This window comes from Salvelinus sp. IW2-2015, unplaced genomic scaffold (genome assembly GCF_002910315.2).
Source record: "Salvelinus sp. IW2-2015 unplaced genomic scaffold, ASM291031v2 Un_scaffold2579, whole genome shotgun sequence".
Classification (NCBI taxonomy): Eukaryota; Metazoa; Chordata; class Actinopteri; order Salmoniformes; family Salmonidae; genus Salvelinus; species Salvelinus sp. IW2-2015.
This window is the reverse complement of record NW_019943889.1, coordinates 36,997-46,745: the sequence shown is the minus strand read 5'-3', so window position 1 is coordinate 46,745 and position 9,749 is coordinate 36,997. Positions and strand designations below refer to the sequence as shown.

The following is a 9,749-nucleotide window of genomic DNA, read 5'->3' as shown; positions in this document are numbered from 1 at the left end:
CAGGAGAGAGATTTTCGCCCTTTGTTCCTCATCTTCCCGTCCTTTCACTCAAACCAGCCCCTTTTCCTTTGTGTAACCAGCTGTCATATCTGTTCTGCCGCTAGGGACGTTTTCTTTATGACGTAATTTGTACAAGTATGATTCATTCTGTGTATAGTAATTCTGTGTGATTAGTTAGGTATTTAGTAAATACATAATTAAACCCATTTTGTATTGCTGATTCAACTTGTTACAGGGTTTGTGAAGATAACCAAGAATTTACAACTTTCAGATGAGATTGAAATAGGTGACGATTAACATTGACTGCTATTGATGTAAAATATCACCAGGTCTTTAACTTCTCTAGGGTATGTGGGACGGTAGCGTCCCACCTCGTCAACAGCCAGTGAAACTGCAGGGCGCCAATTAAAACAACAGAATCCCATCATTTAAATAACTCAACATACAAGTATTTTACACCATTTTAAAGCTACACTTGTTGTAAATCCAGCCAAAGTGTCCGATTTCAAAAAGTTTTATGACGAAAGCACACCAAACGATTATGTTAGATATGAGCCAAGTCACAGAAAAAGACAGCCATTTTTTCCAGCTAAAGAGAGCAGTAACAAAAGCAGAAATAGAGATAAAATTAATCTAACCTTTTGATAATCTTCATCAGATGACACTCATAGAGTGTTCCACAATACATGTATTTTTTGTTCGTAAAGTTCATATTTATATCCAAAAATCTGAGTTTAGGCAAGACGTACTGTCTCACTTGGCAAAAGCCGAGACAATGCAGACGCCATAAAAGATGATTACTATGAAAATTACTATAAATCAAACTTTCATTAAATCACACCTGAAGATACCAAATTAAAGCTAACTGGTTGTGAATCCAGCCAACATGTCAGAATTCAATAGGCTTTTCAGCGAAACATACGATGCTATATCTTGAGCATAGCACCATAGTAAACAAGAGAGAAAACATTTCACACAGCAGGCGCGACACAAAACGCAGAAATAAAAATAATTCATGCTTACTTTGACGAGCTCTGTTGTTGGCTCCAATTGTCCCATAAACATCACAATAGTCCTTTTGTTCGATTAATTCCGTCAATATATCTCCAAAATGTTCATTTATTTGGCACGTTTGATCCAGAAAAAACACCGGTTCCAACTTGCTCACAGTGACGACAAAATATCTCAAAGGTTACCTGTAAACTTTGCCAAAAAATGTCAACTACTTTTGTTAATACACTTTAGGTATTTTTTGTTAATCGTAATAAATTGAAGACGGGATGATATGTGTTCAATACAGGATTAAACAATATGTATCATGCCTTCTGTTTGATTGAAGCGCATGTCCAGACACCTGGAGTGCCTCGACTTTCAAGATGGCCGTATTTCTTCATCTTATGTTTCTGTTGACATCTAGTGGAACCGTAGGAACTGCAAGCAATTCGTTTAGAAATCTGGTTTCCCAATGAAATTTCATTGAAAAGACAGTGACTCAAAAAGATAAAACTGAATGGTTTGTCCTCGGGGCATGATTCAAAACAGTTTTAGAAACTTCAGAGTGTTTCTTATCCAAATCTACTAATAATATGCATATCTTATATTCTGGGGATGTTATCTCCTGGGGATGAGTAACTGGCAGTTGAATTTGGGTATGCTTTTCATCCAAACGTGAAAATGCTGCCCTACCCTAGAGAAGTTAAGAGTTTATTCGGAAGATAACAGCTCTATAATAATATTTCGTGGTGCCCCGACTTTCTAGTTAATTCATTTACATGATTAGCTCAATCAGGTAATATTATTACGGAGAAATGATTTTATAGAATAGCATGTCATAATCACTTAATCCGGCATAGCCAAAGACACGACACTCTTATCTGACCACTTTACCCATCACTCTGTTCATGTTTGCATTGTGTCTATGTTTACTTTTAGAACGTAATGGAATTTGTTTGGGTCAGTCATATTATAGGAAACCTCGTCACCGTAACGTCATCCTGTGTCTCCTCTTATCCCCACCTTCTTGCCTCCTTCCTCCCTCCCTCTCTCCAGTTGTCTGTGTCCAGTAGCAGGGATGTTGTGCTGCAGTTAGCAGTGTTTGACCACCGGGGGTGCAGTTTGCAAACTTCAGCTCGTGCTCAGTGAACTGGCTGACCTCTAACTATCCCCTGCTGTCCCTGCCCTCACACATACACATGGGCCTGGCAGACACACACACACCCAGCGGCCACAGCAAACTGCACGGTCAGGGTTTTCATTCATCGTTCAGCCTAGTGGAGACCCAGGCACAATAGAGATTGTGTGTGTGGTGTTTAGTATGTGTTATGGTTGTTGATTAAATGGTTTGTTAAAGGGATGCTCYTTWCCACACAAGTYCCAGTTATCAGGGATTGTGTTGAGGGGATTTCAATAGAATCAGAGAGGCCGTGTTGTCAGGCCCCTAACATTTTCAGAAGTGGATGCTGATAGGCGGTGTGTGTACATGCAGAGTTCTGATTGGTTGTCTCTGTGTTGCAGGTCGTCAGGTGCTCCGCGCCCACGATCTAACAGGGACAGTCACTGTCACTGTGGCCCTCACACCTGCACAGGTAATAGTGTGTGTATTAAAACTGTGTGCGTGCGTGCGTATTATAACTCTGTGTGTATTGTATTGTAGGACTCATGGGCCACACCGCTGACTGCGTCTGTGCATCTGAGACTGGTGGAGGACGTGCTGTGGGACAAACGTGCTATAACCCTCCATAACCACCCTGACATCACTGTGAGTGTTATAAAGCCTTTATAACTACTCTGACACATTGCCAATGCCACTGTGAATAACCTCCTAGCAGATTAAATGCATGACTTTCCCCTCTCGGTCTCTCTCTCTCATATCTCTCTCTCTCATATCTCTCTCTCTCATATCTCTCTCTCTCTCTCACATCTCTATCTCTCTCTCTCTCTGTCTGTCTCTCTCTCACATCTCTCTCTATCATCTCTCTCTATCATCTCTCTCTCTCTCTGATATCTCTCTATCATATCTCTCTCTTTCATATATCTCTCTCTCATATATCTCTCTCTCTGATATCTCTCTCTGTCTCTCTCATATCTCTCTCTCTAGGAGAACCCTGGTTCAGGGTTCAGGACACTTCTTGGTTCGTCTTCAGGACAGAGAGCTGGCCAACATCACTTACCTGGAGAACAGCAATGTTGTACAGGTGACACACACACAAACTCACCATTAACACACACACTCACCATTAACACACATACACTGCCCATAGCCAAGGAGTTCTGACTACGGTCCACAGAGTGCTGCTAAGTCAGGCTTGTGTTGTCTCTTAGGTGTCTCCCCTGCGGCCCGGCCTCTCCTCCATCCTGGCCTATGACCTGTGTTTGACCTCTGCTGACCCCGCCGTGACCTCCATCTCCGTTTCTGACATCACTGACTTCCAGATAGACTTTGTTGACATTGTGCGTGTCCTCTCATTCTGTTGGATGAAGGAGAGTTGCTCTTTACAACCATGCTGGATTATAAGACACCACATTTGGTACGTGTGTGTGTGTGTGTGTGTGTGTGTGTGTGTGTGTGTGTGTGTGTGTGTGTCTGTCAGGTGGAGGTGGACCACAGTGCTCTGGTTCGTGTGCGTGTTCTAGACTCTAACAGACAACCCTTCCTACATCGTTACCTTCCTCTGATGCACCTCAAACTGACCCCCTCCTCACCCATCCTCACTGTGGAGTGAGTACCCGTGTGTGTGTGTGTACTTTCTGTCTGTTATGTCCACATTCCTAAGAAACATTTCACTGGATAGAGATGTGTGACATATTTAGACAACCTGGTACATAAACGTGTGTGTGAGTAGGCCTGCAGGGCCGTTGGACAGCGTCTCCGTAGGTTACCGTGTGTCAGGTCAGACAGTGGGAGTGGTCAGTCTTCACCTGTCTGCAGTGGACAGCAGTGGGAGTGTCCGGACCTCCTCTCACAAACAGCTACAGGTAGACAACCAATCATAACCCCAGCAGAGCAATGCACACAACACACCATAAAACTATATTAGAAACTGGGTGGTTGGCCCTGAATATGACTGATTGGTGCCCTGAAGCTGATTGGTCATACCACGGGTATGACAAAACATGTATTTTTGCTGCTCTAATTACGTGGTGACCAGTTTATAATAGCAATAAAGCACCTTGGGGGTTTGTGGTATACGGCAATATACCACAGCTAAGGGCTGTGACCAGGCACTGCGCGATACGTCGTGCCTAAGAACAGCCCTTAGCCGTGGTATATTGGCCATATACCACACCCCTCGGGCCGTATTGCTTAATTATACAGTGTGGTATACAGTTCTGATGTACTGTCACAACACACCATAAAACTAAAGTATACTAGTCTGTATCAGTCCTGATGTACTGTCACAACAACACCATAAAACTATAGTATACAGTGTATACAGTCCTGATGTACTGTCACAACACACCATAAAACTATAGTATACAGCTGTATACAGTCCTGATGTACTGTCACAACACACCATAAAACTATAGTATACAGTCTGTATACAGTCCTGATGTACTGTCACAACACACCATAAAATATAGTATACAGTCTGTATACAGTCCTGATGTACTGTCACAACACACCATAAAACTATAGTATACAGTCTGTATACAGTCCTGATGTACTGTCACAACACACCATAAAACTATAGTATACAGTCTGTATACAGTCCTGATGTACTGTCACAACACACGATAAAACTATAGTATACAGCTGTATACAGTCTGAGTTCCTGTCACAACACACCACTAAACTATAGTATACAGGCTGTATACAGTCCTGATGTACTGTCACAACACACCATAACTATAGTAATACAGTCTGTATACAGTCCTGATGTACTGTCACAACACACCATAAAACTATAGTATACAGTCCTGTATACAGTCCTGATGTACTGTCAAACACACCATAAAACTATCGTATACAGTCGTATACAGTCCTGATGTACTGGTCACAACACACCATAAAACTATAGTAATACAGGCTGTATACAGTCCTGATGTAACTGTCACAACACACATAAAACTATAGTATACAGTCTGTATACAGTCCTGATGTACTGTCACAACACACATAAAACTATAGTATACAGTCTGTATACAGTCCTGATGTACTGTCACAACACACCATAGAACTATAGTATACAGGCTGTATACAGTCCTGATGTACTGTCACACACACCATAAAACTATAGTATACAGCTGTATACAGTCCGATGTACTGTCAAACACCATAAAACTATAGTATACAGTCTGTATACAGTCCTGATGTACTGTCAAAACACACCATAAACTATAGTATACAGTCTGTATACAGTCCTGATGTACTGTCACAACACAACCATAAAACTATAGTATCAGTCTGTATACAGTCCTGATGTACGTCCAACACACCATAAAACTATAGTATACAGTCTGTTACAGTCCTGATGTACTGTCACAACACACAATAAAACTATAGTACAGGTGCTATACAGTCCTGATGTACTGTCACAACACACCATAAAACTATAGTATACAGTCTGTATACATCCGTTTTGTTATGACGTCACAACACACATAAAACTAGTATACAGTCTGTATACAGTCTGATGTACTGTCACAAACACCATAAAACTATAGTATACAGTGTATACAGTCCTGATGTACTGTCACAACACACCATAAAACTATAGTATACAGGCTGTATACAGTCCTGATGTACTGTCACAACACACCATAAAACTATAGTATACATCTGTATACAGTCCTGATGTACTGTCACAACACACCATAAAACTATAGTATATCAGGCTGTATAAGTCCTGATGTACTGTCACAACACACACCATAAAACTATAGTATACAGGCTGTATACAGTCCTGATGTTACTGTCACAAACACCATAAAACTATAGTATACAGTCTGTATACAGTCCTGATGTACTGTCACAACACACCATAAAATATAGTATACAGGCTGTATACAGTCTGATGTACTGTCACAACACACCATAAACACTATAGTATACAGTCTGTATACAGTCCTGATGTACTGTCACAACACACCATAAAACTATAGTATACAGTCTGTATACAGTCCTGATGTACTGTCACAACACACCATAAAACTATAGTCATACAGTCTGTATACAGTCCTGATTACTGTCACAACACACAATAAAACTTATAGTATACAGGCCTGTATACCGTCCTGATGTACTGTCAACCACCAATAAACTATAGTATACAGGCTGTATACAGTCCTGATGTACTTCACAACACACCATAAACTATAGTATACAGTCTGTATTACAGTCCTGATGTACTGTCACAACACACCATAAAACTATATGTATACAGTCTGTATACAGTCCTGATGTACTGTACAACACACCATAAAACTATAGTATACAGGCTGTATACAGTCCTGATGTACTGTCAAACACACAATAAAACTATAGTATACAGTCTGTATACAGTCCTGATGTACTGTCACAAACACACATAAAACTATAGTATACAGTCTGTATACAGTCCTGATGTACTGTCACAACACACCATAAAACTATAGTATACAGCTGTATACAGTCCTGATGTACTGTCACAACACACCATAAAACTATAGTAATACAGTCTGTATACAGTCCTGATGTACTGTCACAACACACCATAAAACTATAGTATACAGTCTGTATACAGTCCTGATGTACTGTCACAACACACCATAAAACTATAGTATACAGGTCTGTATACAGTCCTGATGTACTGTCACCAACACACCATAAAACTATAGTATACAGTCTGTATACAGTCCTGATGTACTGTCACAACACACCATAAAACTATAGTATACGTCTGTATACAGTCCTGATGTACTGTCACAACACACCATAAAACTATAGTATACAGTGCTGTATACAGTCCTGATGTACTGTCACAACACACCATAAAACTATAGTATACAGTCTGTATACAGTCCTGATGTACTGTCACAACACACCATAAAACTATAGTATACAGTCTGTATACAGTCCTGATGTACTGTCACAACACACCATAAAACTATAGTATACAGTGTATACAGTCCTGATGTACTGTCACAACACACCATAAAAACTATAGTATACAGGCTGTATACAGTCCTGATGTACTGTCACAACACACCATAAAACTATAGTATACAGTCTGTATACAGTCCTGATGTACTGTCACAACACACCATAAAACTATAGTATATAGTCTATACAGTCCTGATGAACTGTACATATGCAGGTCTACCCCAGATTCACCCTGCAGCCACGAAGTCTGGCACTGACACTGGGCAGCGTACGACAGGTAACCAAATACACATTATCAGTGTTTCTAAAATGATGGTTCAGGAGGAGCCACTGTGGGTTTCTGTTCACGCTGAACACAATGCAGAAATCACTCTGACATTTCCTAGTTGCTAAAATTCGAATAGTTCGCCTAATATCAGTTTATGTACCAAAACAAGCAAGTATCGTGCAGAGAATCATTGTACCATCTAAAACCGCTGTGAAATATATTTCCATAACCGAAATGTTTTATTTCAGCTGTTAGAAAATATGTACAAAACCGTAGGTAAAAGATGCAAAAACAAAAGAATAGGAAGCATAGAATTAGCGCACATTGAACAGATCTACCCCATTTTAGACTTGCTTTCAATGAGAATGACAGATCTATAACACACTTTCTTTGTAAATTTGATCGGTCACCCAAAAAGTTACACATTGCAGCTTTAACTCTGACTCTGTTAACATATCTCTTCTCTTCTCTCATATATCTCTCTCTTGTATCTCTCTCTCTCTCTGTCTCTCTCATATCTCTCTCTCTAGGAGAACTGACAGTGGTTCAGGGTTCGAACACACCACCACACACACACACATACTTTTGACTTGTTGATTATCTGGTTGTCTTTGTGGTGTGTGTCAGGATGAGGTGGATGTGGAGGTGTTTAACCTGACAGGGGTCAGGATCCGGCCCTCTGTCAAACTGTCTGTGGCACTGAGTAACATACAGATCATGTTTGTATTCAATTCAAGGGGCTTTATTGGCATGGGAAACATGTGTTAACATTGCAAAGCAAGTGAGGTAGATATATACAAAAGTGAAATAAACAATAAAAATTTACAGTAAACATCACACATACAGAAGTTTCAAAAGAATAAAGACATTACAAATGTCATATTATGTATATATACAGTGTTGTAACAATGTACAAATGGTTAAAGGGAAATAAATAAGCATAAATATGGGTTGTATTTACAAATGGTGTTTGTTCTTTACTGGTTGCCCTTTTCTTGTGGCAACAGGTCAAAAATCTTTCTGCTGTGATTGCACACTGTGGATTTCACCCGTAGATAAGGGAGTTTATCAAAATTGGGTTTGTTTTCGAATTCTTTGTGTAATCTGAGGGAACATGTGTCTCTAATATGGTCATACATGGGCAGGAGTTAGGAAGTGCAGCTCAGTTTCCACCTCATTTTTGTGGGCAGTGTGTACATAGCCTGTCTTCTCTTGAAAGCCGGTCTGCCTACGGCGACCTTTCTCAATAGCAAGGCTATGCTCACTGAGTCTGAACATAGTCAAATTTCTTAGGTTTGGGTCAGTCACAGTGGTCAGGTATTCTGCCACTGTATGCTCTCTGTTTAGGGCCAAATAGCATTCTAGTTTTCTCAGTTTTCTTGTTGTTAATTGCACATTGGAAAGAATTATCTTTTTGTATCTCTCTCAACATTGTCATTGTATGATGAAATGTATGGCAGGCAGTGTAGTTTGTTTCTGTGTATGTTTGTACGGTGTTTTGGTGCGTATGTGCATGTGGTTTAGTAACCCACGTGTGTGTGTGTGGTGCGTGTATTTAGATGCCAGTGTATGTGATGGGCAGTGACAGTAGTCAGAACCCTTTGCTCTGGGCAGTGTAGAGTCTGGTCTCTCCTTCCACTGGAATCTGGGCAAGCTTGGAGTACTGGAGATACAAACACGACACACTCAGGTACGCTAGACTTTGTCCTGTATATGTAGGTCGATGTGTGTCAAACCACTTGGATCTGTGTGTGTGTGTGTGCTTGTGTGTGTGTGTGTGCTTGCGTGCGTGCGTGTGTCCTCTATGTCTGTACTCATGCATGTGTGTGTGTTTTGTCTGTAGTAGAATGCATGTGTGATTGTGTGTTTCAGAGACACTATCTGTCTGTGCGGTACGCCGTGTGACTGGGGAGGGTCTTATAACGGTGGACAGCCAGGGAGTTCTGAGGCGGGGCTGCACGGGATCCGCCCTGCTGGAGGTCATCGCCATGGAGACCTGTGGGTGTCGTGGAAATTTCCTGTATTACTCAATAAAGAGAGAGAGAGAGCCAACCACACACAAGTCAGAGTTAAATTATATATTCCATCTTAATATATATATATATACAAGCTTCACCAAAGCCCTTTAATGACTCTCAGATCAATTCAGTGTCTATAAATGAATTCTCTGAGAGTGTTACAAAACATTCTTAGTTTCATTTATAAGCAAGATACACCCCTCTCAACTTACAAAGAATCCTTTACCCGAAAGAGGAGTATCCTATCGCTAGACAGCATCAGCTATAAATCATCGTTCAGTTTGATCTCCCAAGACAAGGTTTAAATCTCATGCTTGAAACTTCACTGTCTACCAAAACATTACCTCATCCAATGGCATATATCAATTGTCATTTCTAGATA

General features: G+C 40.6%; 1 pseudogene; it reads left to right on the top strand.

Moving 5' to 3' along the window:
* LOC112074321 (nuclear pore membrane glycoprotein 210-like) overlaps positions 1-9,749 on the top strand; it is a 53,554-nt pseudogene that overhangs the window by 8,858 nt on the left and 34,947 nt on the right.